The 13204-nt window shown below is 42.8% G+C and overlaps 1 protein-coding gene across 1 annotated transcript in view; it reads right to left on the bottom strand.

Annotated features, from left to right (window-relative positions):
- The window catches only part of LHFPL3 (LHFPL tetraspan subfamily member 3), a 199949-nt gene that overhangs the window by 132065 nt on the left and 54680 nt on the right, over window positions 1-13204 (bottom strand). The window lies entirely within an intron of this gene.

Here is a 13204-nt window from a genome sequence, read left to right as displayed (position 1 = left end):
AGTGATTCACAAAGCACAGTATAACAGGAAACCCTGGTTTACACACCCGAATTGAAGGCTATCAAATTAGACCTTAGAAACAAAGAACATACTTGGAGCAGAAATCCTTCTACCACGAATCAAGCAATCTACAAAGCCACTCTCAACAAGTATAGGAACACCATCTTTAAAACAAAAAAAAGATTTCTACGCGAAAAAAATCCATCATTTCATATTTGACTCTAAAGCTCTTTTTTCTTACGTCTCAGCCCTAACTAAAACCCCCTCCTTCATCAATTCCAGATGATCAAGCGTTCGCCAAAGCCACTGAGCTCGCCTCCTTTTTTGAAGAGAAAATTATCAAGCTCACTAATCTTTTTCACACCTCTACTCCTATTACCCACCTCTCACAAACCACAGCACCACAGCATCAAAACGCCAGGTTAGAATCCTTCAAGACCACCTCATCATTCGAATCTTTCGAAACACCTCTTCACTTGAAATTATGAATATCCTAAAAAAACTCAAACCCTCTTCACATCCTTTAGATACCATCCCTTCAAACCTTCTCATGTCAATACCAAACACCATTGCAAAACCCATCGCAGAAATCATTAATTGTTCATTAACTCAAGACAAAGTTCCAGATTCTATCAAGCAAGCCATCTTGAAACCCCTCCTAAAAAAACCTAATCTTTCAACAGATGATCCAGCAAATTTTCGTCCCATTGCTAAGGTCATGGAGAAAATAGTCAATAAACAACTTACAGACTACTTGGAAGATTTCAAGATCCTGGCTCCATCTCAATATGGTTTTCGGAAATCCCTCAACACGGAATCTCTTCTGATCTCTCTCTTGGATTCAATCTTCCTTAGTTCAGAAAAAAGACAACCTCACCTACTCATTCTCCTCGACCTCTCGGCGGCCTTCGATACGGTCAATCATTCAATCCTTCTAGATCGACTAACCGACATTGGTATTTCAGGCACTGCCCTAGATTGGTTTCGTTCATTTCTCAACAACAGATCATTCAAGGTCAAAATTAATAACAAGGAATCTCAGCCAATCATTTCAAACCTGGGAGTTCCACAAGGATCCTCCCTCTCCCCAACCTCTTCAACATTTATCTTCTACCCCTCTGCTTCCTGCTATCTAAGCTGAAAATCAAACACTTTATTTATGCAGATGACATACAAATTCTCATCCCTATTAAGAAGTCCCTTCAAAACACTTTAATTTTCTGGGAATATTGCTTTCAGGAAATCAGCTCGCTCCTTACTAAACTTAACCTTGTCATCAACAAGCAAAAAACGGAATACCTTATCTCCCAGGATGACAACTTCATTCCTAGAGAAATATCTAGGAAATACAAAAAAGACATTTCCTCTAATCCTAATCCTCCTGCAACTATCCTGGACAACCTCAAAAACACTTGCCACGTAAGAAATATCTAGGAAATACAAAAAGACATTTCCTCTAATCCTAATCCTCCTGCAACTATCCTGGACAACCTCAAAAACACTTGCCACGTAAGAGATCTAGGCGTGCTTTTGGACAATCATCTGAACCTCAAACGCTTTGTAAATAACACAACTAAAGAATGTTTTTTCAAATTACAAGTTTTGAAAAGGCTAAAACCCCTTTTGCACTCACACGATTTCCGCCTTGTCCTTCAATCAATCATACTCTCCAAAGTTGATTATTGTAACGCTTTGCTACTTGGTCTTCCAGCCAACTCCATCAAGCCTCTACAAATGTTACTGAATTCAGCAGCCAGAATCCTGACCAACTCAAATAAGAGAGACCACATATACACCCATTCTCTACAAGCTTCACTGGCTTCCGATTAAATACAGAGTACTCTACAAAGCCATGACCATCATACATAAATCCTTAAACAACTTAGCTCCAAATTGATCTTTGTTTTCAGTTTCGCACCAACAAATCAAAGAGACCAATAAGAAAAGCTTATCAAGGCTCCCTTTTTGTCCCTCAAGCCAAAACTCCACTAAGAAAAAGAGCTCTTTCCACGGCAGGTCCTTCTCATTGGAACTCACTTCCACCAGACCTTAGACAGGATCCCTGCCATCAGTCCTTCAAGAAAAAACTGAAAACTTGGCTATTTAATCTAGCATTTCCCTGATTTCTTACTGTAGACTTACCATGACAAATTTGATTTGTTTGTTCTTTTGTATTATTTCCTCCCTCTAATCCTTTCTTTTCCACCTTTTTTGTTCTAGTCCCTCTGTTCTTCTTTTCCAATTTTCCCTCTCATCCCATCATCCCCTCTCATAATTTATCCTCTCAGTGCTCCTTCGATACTTCCATATGTTATTTAATTTTTAATTTCTCTTTGGTTTTTTCTGTAAGGCATCTGGTTAAGATGAATAATTCAAATCTCCATGTTTTATTATTGTTCCTACAGGTTTTTCATGTTTGGATGTTCTTTGTTACATGTAATGCTTTTCAAGCAAGTTTATTTGTTCAATGTAAACCGATTTGATTTGCATCTAATGCAAGAAGACCGGTATATAAAAAACCCAAAATAAATAAATAAATAAATAAATAAATAAATAAATAAATGATCAGTTTTCTCAATGGAGGACTGTAAATAGTGGAGTGCCCCAGGGATCTGGAGTGGAACCTGTGCTTTATAATCTTCCTCTATAACAATTGCTATGTAGTGTTGTCTAGAGTTGGGCTTTGACGGCTTTGTCTTCATGTTCCTGATGTCTTTCGTCCGTGCTTCCAGATTCCTTCATGTTCCTGATGTCTTTCGTCCGTGCTTCCAGATTCCTTCATGTTCCTGATGTCTTTCGTCCGTGCTTCCAGATTCCTTCATGTTCCTGATGTCCTTCGTCCGTGCTTCCAGATTCCTTCATGTTCCTGATGTCCTTCGTCCGTGCTTCCAGATGTCTTCATGTTCCTGATGTCTTTTGTCCATGTTTCCAGAGGTCTTCATGTTCCTGATGTCCTTCGTCCATACCTTCAGATGTCTTCTTGTTCCTGATGTTCGATGTCCCTCCCTGACGTCTTCAATCTTTGCCTTTGCCTCCAGTTCCTTGGTTCCTTGATGTTCACCTTCCCGGCGTGCCATTGTTGTGGTCCGTGACCAGCCCATGGGCGGGCTGTGTAGGGTGCCTCGTGGCACAAGGCCATCTTCTCCTCCGCAGTGCAAGCCTCCAGAAGACTTCTACTTGAATCCTAAAGTCTTGAATCTCCCGTGTTCTGTGAATCCTGTACGTCATACCCTGAGCTTGAATCTTGCCTCGGTCTCTGGAGTTCCTTGCATTTGCGGCCATCCGTGCCAAAGACTCTGTTCGAACCTGCTCCGCTCCAGCATGGTCTGCGACCAGTTCCGCGGGTGGACTGTGTAGGGCGCGCCCCGGTGCAGGCCTCTTCAGTATCTTTGCCATGTTCCAGTATCAGCTTCTATTATCACTCCTAGAGTCTGCTTCGAACCCAGTGTGGTCCGCGACCAGTCCCACGGGTGGACTGTGTAGGGCGTGCTGCATTGCAGTCTCGACCCAGCACTTTGATCCTGTGCCTTGATCCTACATCTACAGTGCTTTGATCCTTGCCTTCGTCTACAGTGTCCTCGCCTGAGTCTTCGTCCAAAGTCTTCCATGTTCCAAAGTCTCTGTCTGCCCTCGTCCTCTGTCCAGCCTGCAGCCCATGCCGTTACCCAGCGGCAGGTCCCAAAGGGCTTGGAACAGTCAGAGGACTGTTCATTGATCAACATTGCGTTGTTGGTCATCCTGGGGCGTGCAGGTCCGGTAGAGGGTCAGACCTCTCGTCTCCTTGTCTTCACTCCAGCCTTGTCTTGCTCCTTGTTACCCGTGCTCGCACCAGCTCACCTCCCGCGGTGTGTCTTGGGGCTCCTCTCTGAGTCTTGCCGTGGTCCAAGGGCTCACATCACCAGTTCTAGAAATGACCTCACCTCCGCGCTCGTAACACAAGTAAGGGGGGTGGGGTGGGGAGAGAAGGGTTACAGTTTATACCTTACAGTTTGTTAATGTAAATTGGAGGTCTTTTGTTATATTGAAATACCTTAAGCATGTTAAAGTATTGTTTCTGACTTTCAATAAAATTGTCAGTTATAAAAAAGATAAACTAATACCAGCTATACCTAGGTGAAAGTGTCAACACAGTCATAAAGAAAACCAATACATTAAAACAGGAACTTCACACACTAATTATACTTTCTGCTATGCAGTCTCTAGAAGTTAAAATAATTAGGGGAGGAGGAACAGGGAGGGAAGTGAACATATTGTGTTTTCACATGTGAAAAATATTTGACAATGTTTTGGAAACATGCATTTCACTGACATAGAAAGTTATTAAATCAATCCTGCAGAGGAATGCAGAGGTATGATCTGGATTTCAAATTGGCAAAAACAATTTACATCACTGTTTTAAAACTTGACAGCATTACATAAAATTTCAGAAAACCAACCAACCTTTTTCATTTAGTCTCCTAGGGTTTAGTGTATCTTTTAGATCTAGTTGCTGCAAAATACTGATAATGCACAATTCTTTGAGGCGTTAAATCTCCATCTTCCACTGGCTTGCAGAATTAATAAAATTACTTTTGAAAGTTAATGCAGTCAGTGAGAAGAATAATGATATTCAAAACCTTCATGGTAATAATTATAGATGAAGAGGGTCAGTCAGATGAGAATTAATGTAAAAAGTGCACAGAATGATAATCTGCATGAAAATATCACAGTATAAATAACCTTTAGAAATGCAAACTGTGAAAGATACATTTATTCACTAATATTTCACATGATGAAGTGAATTAAAGTTTAGAGTGGTTTAGAAAAAAGGAGGCCCTTGTCAAATTCCAATAAATCTGTCAGTTCTGCTATACACCTTGAGGTGTATAGCACCCCGGAACCATTTTTCAAAATGGCGCCGACTTGCCCCTGCCCCTGTTATGTCACTGGGGCAAGGTCCAGAGATAGGATCTAAGCCACATGGCCTAGATCTGAATCCCAGGACCTTGCCCCATCACGTGATGGGGCAAGATCAGGTTGGCACTATTTTGAAAATGCAAGAGCTTCTTCTCATTTTAAAGATTTGAGGGGGTGCAGGTGGGCACCCCCAGACACCCCAATGATTTTTCTGTTATACATGGGAGGGGCACACTGAACACCAGTGATTTTATTTAATAGGTTTGGGGGGGTAAGGGTTGCACTATACCCCCAATGAGTTTTTTAACACTATTGGAGGGGGGAACTTGAATTTTTGTGAAAACAGGATTTGGTGGCACCTGCTCTATTTTTAACCTTTTGGGAGTCATACCCTGAGCTTTTGGGAGTCATGGTGGCTTCAAGTTGAGCAGGGAATCAGCCTTGACCCCCACTCAACTTCTTATTTTTGTTGGTACTTTTTTAAGCGAGTGGCCCGTTAAGGTGATGGCAATCCCTTGAGGTTGAGGCCACTATTGCACCTAAAGGGCCACTAGCTGCAATCCTTTGTCCCATGGACTTTGGCCGTGAGAGAAAAGAATGCTTTATAGAGGTGCAATGTTTTTTTGGGGGAGAGGCCCCCATGATTGCAGTGACACTCCACCATGATATTGGGATCCCTCCCGCACAAAAACATTTTGGCTTGATGGCTCTAGGTGTAAGTTTGTTCATTACAAAGAGCTGTCCAAAAGCCAGATAAAGGTAGCTGGCTAATTTTACATAGATCCGATATAAATTAGATTATTATGGGTCTACCACAGGCATTATCACTAGTGATACACAAAATCCCTTGCTTACAAATTTTAATAAAATCAAACTAGCAATAATAGTTCAAAGGCAGCTTTAAAATTAAGTAGTTTACTGGGAAATCTTTGTTAAATGAAATGTATACATTGTATTAATCAATTTACTAGGGAATCCTTGTTAAATGAAATATATACATTGTAATTTGGGATTGTTGCAATATTTGTGTAATTTGGGAGTTGAAATGTAACTTTGTTGTATTTTAAAATTGTATGTTTAGGTGAGTGATGAGAGTGGTATGAATGGTTTTTTGATGTAATAGGTGTGCTTTATGTATTTTTAAAAAAACAAGTGTTTAGAAATAAAAATTGAGTTATTTAATTATATACACGGGTATATGATTTTGTGTAATTTTACATAGAAACATAGAAATGATTCAGAAAAGGCCAAATGGTCCATCCAATCTGTCCAGCAAACTTTTTAAGATAGTAACTGCTACTCTGTGCCGCTGTCCGTGGTACTGTTTTTGCTTCCTGTTTCCTGCCTTCCTCTAGGCGCCAGCGTGTGCCTCTTCTAAGATATTTAAAGGGCCAGTGGCGGAAAATGCCTGAGGCCCTACAGGTAAGTTCACTACATGCTCATGAAGGTCTTCCCTAATAGCGCTAAAGCGAAGCCAAGCCATGCGGCGGGCAGCAATGGCTGAGGCAGATGTATGAGTCGATGACTCGAAAGATTCGTACACCGTCCGGAGAAGATGCCGAATGCCCTCCTCCAGGTATTGTATTGGCTGAGCTATGGTTGGTTCCTCCGGAGCAGGCAGAGCTGCCTTCAACGTTTGAAGATTCTCATAGAGATATTGGACCAAGTAAAACTGGTGTTGGCTAATCCTGGAGGATAGCATAGACGATTGATATGATCGCTTTCCGCATCCAGGATTTTTTGGTCTTTACCAGGTGGTGGTGACGCATGCAGCCTAGATTGCTTGGCTCGCTGCATTGCAGACTCCACAACCAACAAAGAATGGGGAAGTTGTGTCGTAGAGTAGAATTTCGACTTTTGCATTTGAAATTTAAGGTCTGTCTTTTTGGAGACTGGTGGGATAGTATACGGAGTCTCCCACGATTTCTCCATTACCGAATCCAGTACCTCATGGGATAGTAAAGAGGCTGGTTCAGCTGGAACATCAAATATTTTAAGCAAGCCTAGCATTGTTGCTCTAGGGTCTTGTATTTTTTCAACCTGTAAATTATGTACTTTTCCAAATTTGTCGAGGAATTTGAGATAGGAAAGGTCCGCTGGAGGCGAATAGGTTTCAGGGTATCTTCTGGAAGATCAGAAGGGTAGCCAGTTGATGATGTGGGAGAATATGGAGTAGAATCCGAGTCTGCGTCCGTGTTCTCTAGAGGATGAGGTGACGGGTTCGGTGGAGAAGGGTATCGGACTCTCTCCGTGATGAGTCTTGTTGAGCTAAAGCTAAAGGACGCAGTGCTTACTGGGGAGGATGGCATTTGAAAAGATGATTGCAGCGTCTCAAAGAGGCCCGAGAGAGCTGATGACAACTGTAAGAATGCCTCCTTGGTTTGTGGTGGCATTCTTTGTTTGCCATGTGCATCCCCCGGAGGGGGCGACGTGTCATTTCCCCGTACCAAAGTCTTCTTCCTTTTCTTGGCTGGTGTGGATTGTGATGTGTCTTCCCCTGCTGGAGGAGATCTCGAGCGTCTCATGGATGAGGCGAAGGATGAGGACGTAAGTATCATGTAGTCTCCTTCTCACTGTGGTCTCAATTGCACTTCCCACTCTCGGGTGACTTGGAGTGATCTGAGGAATGTGAGCTATGGGAGCTCATGGGGGAAGGGTTAGGTACTCCTCCTGCCTCTGAGGAAGTGGAATTCTGTCAGCCAATGTCCGTGGGTGTTGGTACCTCATGACTGTGGCTGTGCACACTCTTTGGGTGGGTTACCCCTTTGGAGATATGGGTAGAGGTGTGTGGTTGAGCTGTTTTCGATATAGGCCTTGAGTGTGCTTGTTTAGATTTTCCTTGCGTCAATTTTGACGTCTGTGGTGTTTGTGAGGGGATGTGAGCTGCTGGTTTGTGTTGTGGGACAAATGCACTCTGCGAAGTAGACGCTGTCTGCGTCGATCTTTTTTGGTTTTGCGTCGATGTAGATGCTTCATGTGTCGACTGAGTCGGCTTCAGCATCGATCCCGATGCTTTCTGCGTCGGTGTCGTGTCGTGGAGTCGACGACGCGGTGTGAGTCGGCTTCGATCTCGTATGTGTCAATCTTTTACGTCTCGACGCAGATTCTTTTGGCTGCGTCGATGTGCGCCAGTTTAGTCGCTGATGGCTGAGACTACTTCAGTTGGGCCCCCGACTCATGGCGAATTAGCATCGACGCTGACGACGCAGATTTACCAGAGACCCTGGCTTCTTGCGGCCTCAACTCCTTCGAGTGCCATTGTCCGGTACGCCTCGTCAAGTCGTGGCTATGAAGGCCTTGACTCCAGACTCTGTATCCACCTTCCATTTTTCTCGGTCTGGATGTGGAGGGCTCCACGGATGCCGCCCTTTATACCTGGGCCCCGGTGACGAATGAGCCTCCGACGGTGGGGATTGGGACCCCAATTCCACGTCTTTCAGGGCCTGGATCTTATGGCCCCTCTGTCGCCTGGCTCGCAGCAACATCCTGACGCAATGCTGACATGCGGCCAGTTGATGGTCCAGTCCCAGGCAGTGGTAGCAGCTATCATGTTCATCGGTGATGGACATGATTTTGCCGCAACTGCAGGGTTTGAAACCCGGAAGCCTGGGCGCTCGTTTTTGGGACATTTTTTTCTGTTTTTAAAACTAGCCTGAGGAGAAACTAGCTCTGCATGCGCTCCCACGCGCGGAAAAAAACAGAATGAGGAGAGACTGTTTTTCTGCACGAGAAGGCACGCACAGCCACACAGAGCAAAGCTCTGTGTTCTACCCAGAAGCTCCGCCTCCTGGGCCCTGATGGACAGTTCCCATGACAGCATGGCTAATTCAGCCCTGCTATCAACGGGAAACAGAGGTATGAATAGTAGCTTGGGAAGATAAACAAAAGGACAAATAAGCAATTAACTTAACCTAAGGGTACTAATCTATGAGGGAATAGTCCCTATCAAAGCCTAGATGAGAATGGGGGTACCGCCTTCTAAATAATCTATAAAACCCTCCAATTTCCTATTGTCTCCTTTCAACAGCGGTCTCCAGACCTTGTTAAAGACATCAAATCGTTTAGATTTAAACGCTTGGATAGTTGCCATACGGTGATAGAAGAACTACTTGTAAAGTGGGAACCTCAAGGCTCTTCCAGCATAGGCGCCAATTCACACCTGGAAGCTAAAAAAAAAACCTGCCGGCAGAACCGCATTTGAAATTCATCCAGACGTGGCTGAGGGACATTAAATAATATTAAACCCGCATCCTTTAGGCCCTTGACAGAAAGATTCTTTTCCAGCCAATGTACCAAATGATCCGAAAAACGAGAGAGAACAAAGCCACCATATGTGGAAGAAGGACCCCTCTACTCCACAATTCCTCCAGCATAATTTGCAAGTGAACGGGTACATTCGAAGCAATCTCTGGGAAGAAAGGTACCAACGGAAAAGTATTTTATAACATTAGAGGATAAATAAATTTGGTCCCACACCTCAGGTTCCAACCTGATGCCTAGATCAAATTCCCAGGCTTGTATATGGGAGGGCTTAGCCTTAGATAAACCTTGTTAATAAGGAATACATTTTTGTAACTAAGCCACGGGTCTTGTTTGATTTTGGGCAAATATGTTCAAATAAAGTTTCCCCAGGGCTAAAGATGGGCTAACCTCTTTCGACATTAGAAATGTGTACCAATTAAGTGCTGTTTCCATTTAGCCCAAATATGAAGGGTAGTAAGTAGTGCAAAACAGATAATGGAATATGTACACAAGGTATGCCTAGGCTGCCAGAACATATCGGCGATTGGCATTTGTCCCACAATATACTGTACCCATTGCTTAATAGAATCTAATTTATCGATGTCCAGAATTGCTTTCAATTGGGCTGCGGCATAATACCAAGCTAGATTTGGTATGCCCAGTCCCTCATGAAGTCTAGGTTGATACATGTACCTTCTGGCAACCCTCACGGGACATCTATTCCAAATAAATATCTATTCCAAATAAAATTGAAAACTTTCTTTTGCCACAGCTTAAGAAAGGCAGCAGGGATAAAAAGCGGTAGTGTTATGAAAAGATAAAAGAATCGAGGAAGAATGCTCATCTTAGTGATTGCAATGCGTCCCAACCATGCTCTCTGCCCCATCGGTGCATATCAAACTTAAGCTTTTTCACCAATGGTGCATAATTTAGTTGAAACAAATTGTGAGTATTTGGTCCAATTTGAATCCCCAGTATTTAAGAGATTTTCCTGCCCATTTAAAAGGAAAGCTCACTTTGAGTTGGCTCACCTCGCCATCCACTACTGTGATATTCAGGATTTCTGATTTATCAAAGTTTACACAAAACCCAGAGACTCTGCTAAAGTGTTGTAATTGAGCAGAGTCCTCTAAGACTCTGTCCTCAATCCCAATAATATATAAAATCAGGAGATTCACACCAAACAAACAAACCGCCCCTTATGAACCACAAACTCGACAAAAAAGGCTCTTACCAATCATGATTTCCCCGCTAAACCAACTCCTAGGCCTCACGCTTTTCTCTGTTACCCTTTTGAATGCTCAATCTCTCTCAAAAAAAAACTCACCTACTAAGTGACTATCTGGAGGAGGAAAAACCAGATCTATGTGCCATCACTGAATCATGGCTAAAACTAGAGGATGCAGCCCTGATCAATCAACTTCCTCTCCAAACATACGACATCTTTTCCATCCCTAGACCTAAGAAAAGAGGAGGTGGTTTGTTATTAGCATCAAAAAAATTTATAGGATTATCTCTGCTCACATCTATTGCCACTTCTAATATTGAATTCGCTGTCTTCAAATCATCTCACCTACAAATAGGCCTCATCTACGCTCCTCCAGGCCGCCTTGACTCCGACCCTTCCCCTTTAATAGAATATATAGCTCGTCACATCAACACGGACTCTCCAGCCATACTACTTGGAGATTTCAACCTTCACGTAGATGCTAACCCTCGTTCCTCCAATTGTGAAACTTTCATCAACACTCTCAACTCCATGGGATTTCATCAACTAATAAACGAATCAACTCATAAAGCTGGCCATACCCTAGACCTAATCTTTATAAATAAGGTCTCTCCCTATCAGCCCCAAGTAGTTTGCTTGCCAATCCCATGGTCTGATCACAAGCTAATCCGCTCATCCTTAGCAACCCACCTCCCAAGCACTACTACCTCATTAAAAACCTCGATTCAATTCAGAAAACTATGCAATCAGGAAACCCTTATCACACATCTATTGGAAGAACTAAAACACATAAACATCTCGGACGCTGACTCAGCCCTCTCATCCTGGTCCTCTATAACCAAAAAAGTTGCAGATCAGACATGCCCTCTTATCTCCAAAACCATCAACTCTAACAAAGAAAAGAAAAAGCCGTAGTATACCCCCGAACTTAGACATTTAAAGCGGGAACTTAGAAATAAAGAACTCATCTGGAGAAAAAAATCCGACTTTGGAAACAACTCAGCCTTCAAAACCATCATGCACCAATACAGGATCGCTATCCTACAGAAAAAAAAAGATTTCCCACTCTCGAAAAATCCACCACTTCATCTATGATCCTAAAGCTCTTTTCTCCCTGGTCTCATCCCTCACTAAACCACCCACATTCATCATTCCAGATGAAAAATCTGCAAGCAAAGCCGAAGAACTCGCTATCTTCTTCAAAGAGAAAGTATATAACCTACTTAAACCACTCCTGGATCAGAAAAAAACTTCCCCCCAACCTCCTCTCTCAACTTCCAATCCTCTTCAAATTTCAAGCCTTGAAGCCTTCGAGCCAGCATCCACTATTGAGATTGAAAATATCCTAAAAAAACTTAAACCTGCATCCCACCCGCTTGATTCGATTCCTGCTAATATGCTCATTGCTGGCGCCAAAGCTATTTCTAAGCCATTGCTCAAATCATTAATGCCTCCCTCACACAGGGCTTAGTGCCAACCCCACTCAAACTCGCTATACTAAAACCCCTCCTAAAAAAGCCCAACCTCTCTCCGGAAATCCAGCCAACTTTCGGCCTATAGCCAATCTCTCATTTATAGCTAAAATCCTAGAAAGATTAGTCAACCATCAACTCTGCGAATTTCTGGACGATAACAACATTCTCGCCAACAACACAATTTGGATTCCGCAAATCCCGAAGCACTGATCCCTTCTCATTTCTCTAACCGACAATATTCTCTTAAACCAAGAGAAAAAACACCCTTGCCTATTGATCCTCCTTGACCTCTCAGCGGCGTTTGACCACGGTCAACCACAAGATCCTCTTAGACCGTCTAGCAGAGATTGGTATCAAAAACACAGCACTCAACTGGTTTAAATCCTTCCTACAAGACAGGTTCTATAAAGTTAAGATAAACAACTATGAATCTCAAACCGATCAGTTCTAACCTTGGCGTCCCTCAAGGATCATCTTTATCCCCGACCTTATTCAACATTTACCTGCTCCCACTCTGTAACCTACTTTCTAAGCTTAATCTAACCTACTACCTTTATGCGGACGATGTCCAAATACTTATTCCTATCACCAAATCCTTGCAAGAAACACTTCACTTTGGAATTCATGCTTCCTCTCCATATCCAATCTCCTTGCTGATCTATGTCTAGTTCTGAATACCAACAAAACAGAATACCTCCTAATCACCCAAGAAGGCAACTACCAACTCTCCAACACTCGCTCGTCAGCACCACCTCCTCTTTCTACTCTCTCTACTCAGGTTTAGAAACCTAGGAGTTACATGGATAAACCTACTGAATTTCAAAAGTTTTATCAGTAACACAGTGACAGAATGCTTCTTCAAACTCCAGGTTCTAAAAGACTCAGACCTTTATTGCAACCCCCATGATTTCAGATCAGTTTCTGCAAGCAATCATATTTTCTAAAATTGATTACTGCAACTCCCTTTTACTTGGACTCCCTGATATCTCCCTGAAACCGCTACACATGCCTCCAAAATGCCACTGCCAGGATCTTAACTAAAGCAAAAAAAAGGGACCACATAACACCAATATTAAAAAATCTCCATTGGCTCCCTATAAAACACAGAATCACCTACAAAACCCTTTCATCCATTCATAAATCCATTTACAAAGCCTCATACATAGATCTCAGGATCCCATTCCAGCTACATACTTCCTCCCGTCCACTGAGAACTGCGCAAAAAGGCTCTCTGAAAATCCCTCCACTTAAGATTTCGTCAAACAAAAGAGCCTTCTCCACTGCAGGTCCGATCCACTGGAACTCTCTACCATCGGATCTTAGGCTTGAACAATGCCCCCTCACTTTTAAAAAAAGACTTAAA

This window comes from Rhinatrema bivittatum, chromosome 9, assembly GCF_901001135.1.
Source record: "Rhinatrema bivittatum chromosome 9, aRhiBiv1.1, whole genome shotgun sequence".
NCBI lineage: Eukaryota > Metazoa > Chordata > Amphibia > Gymnophiona > Rhinatrematidae > Rhinatrema > Rhinatrema bivittatum.
This window is presented reverse-complemented; position numbering and strand designations above follow the sequence as displayed.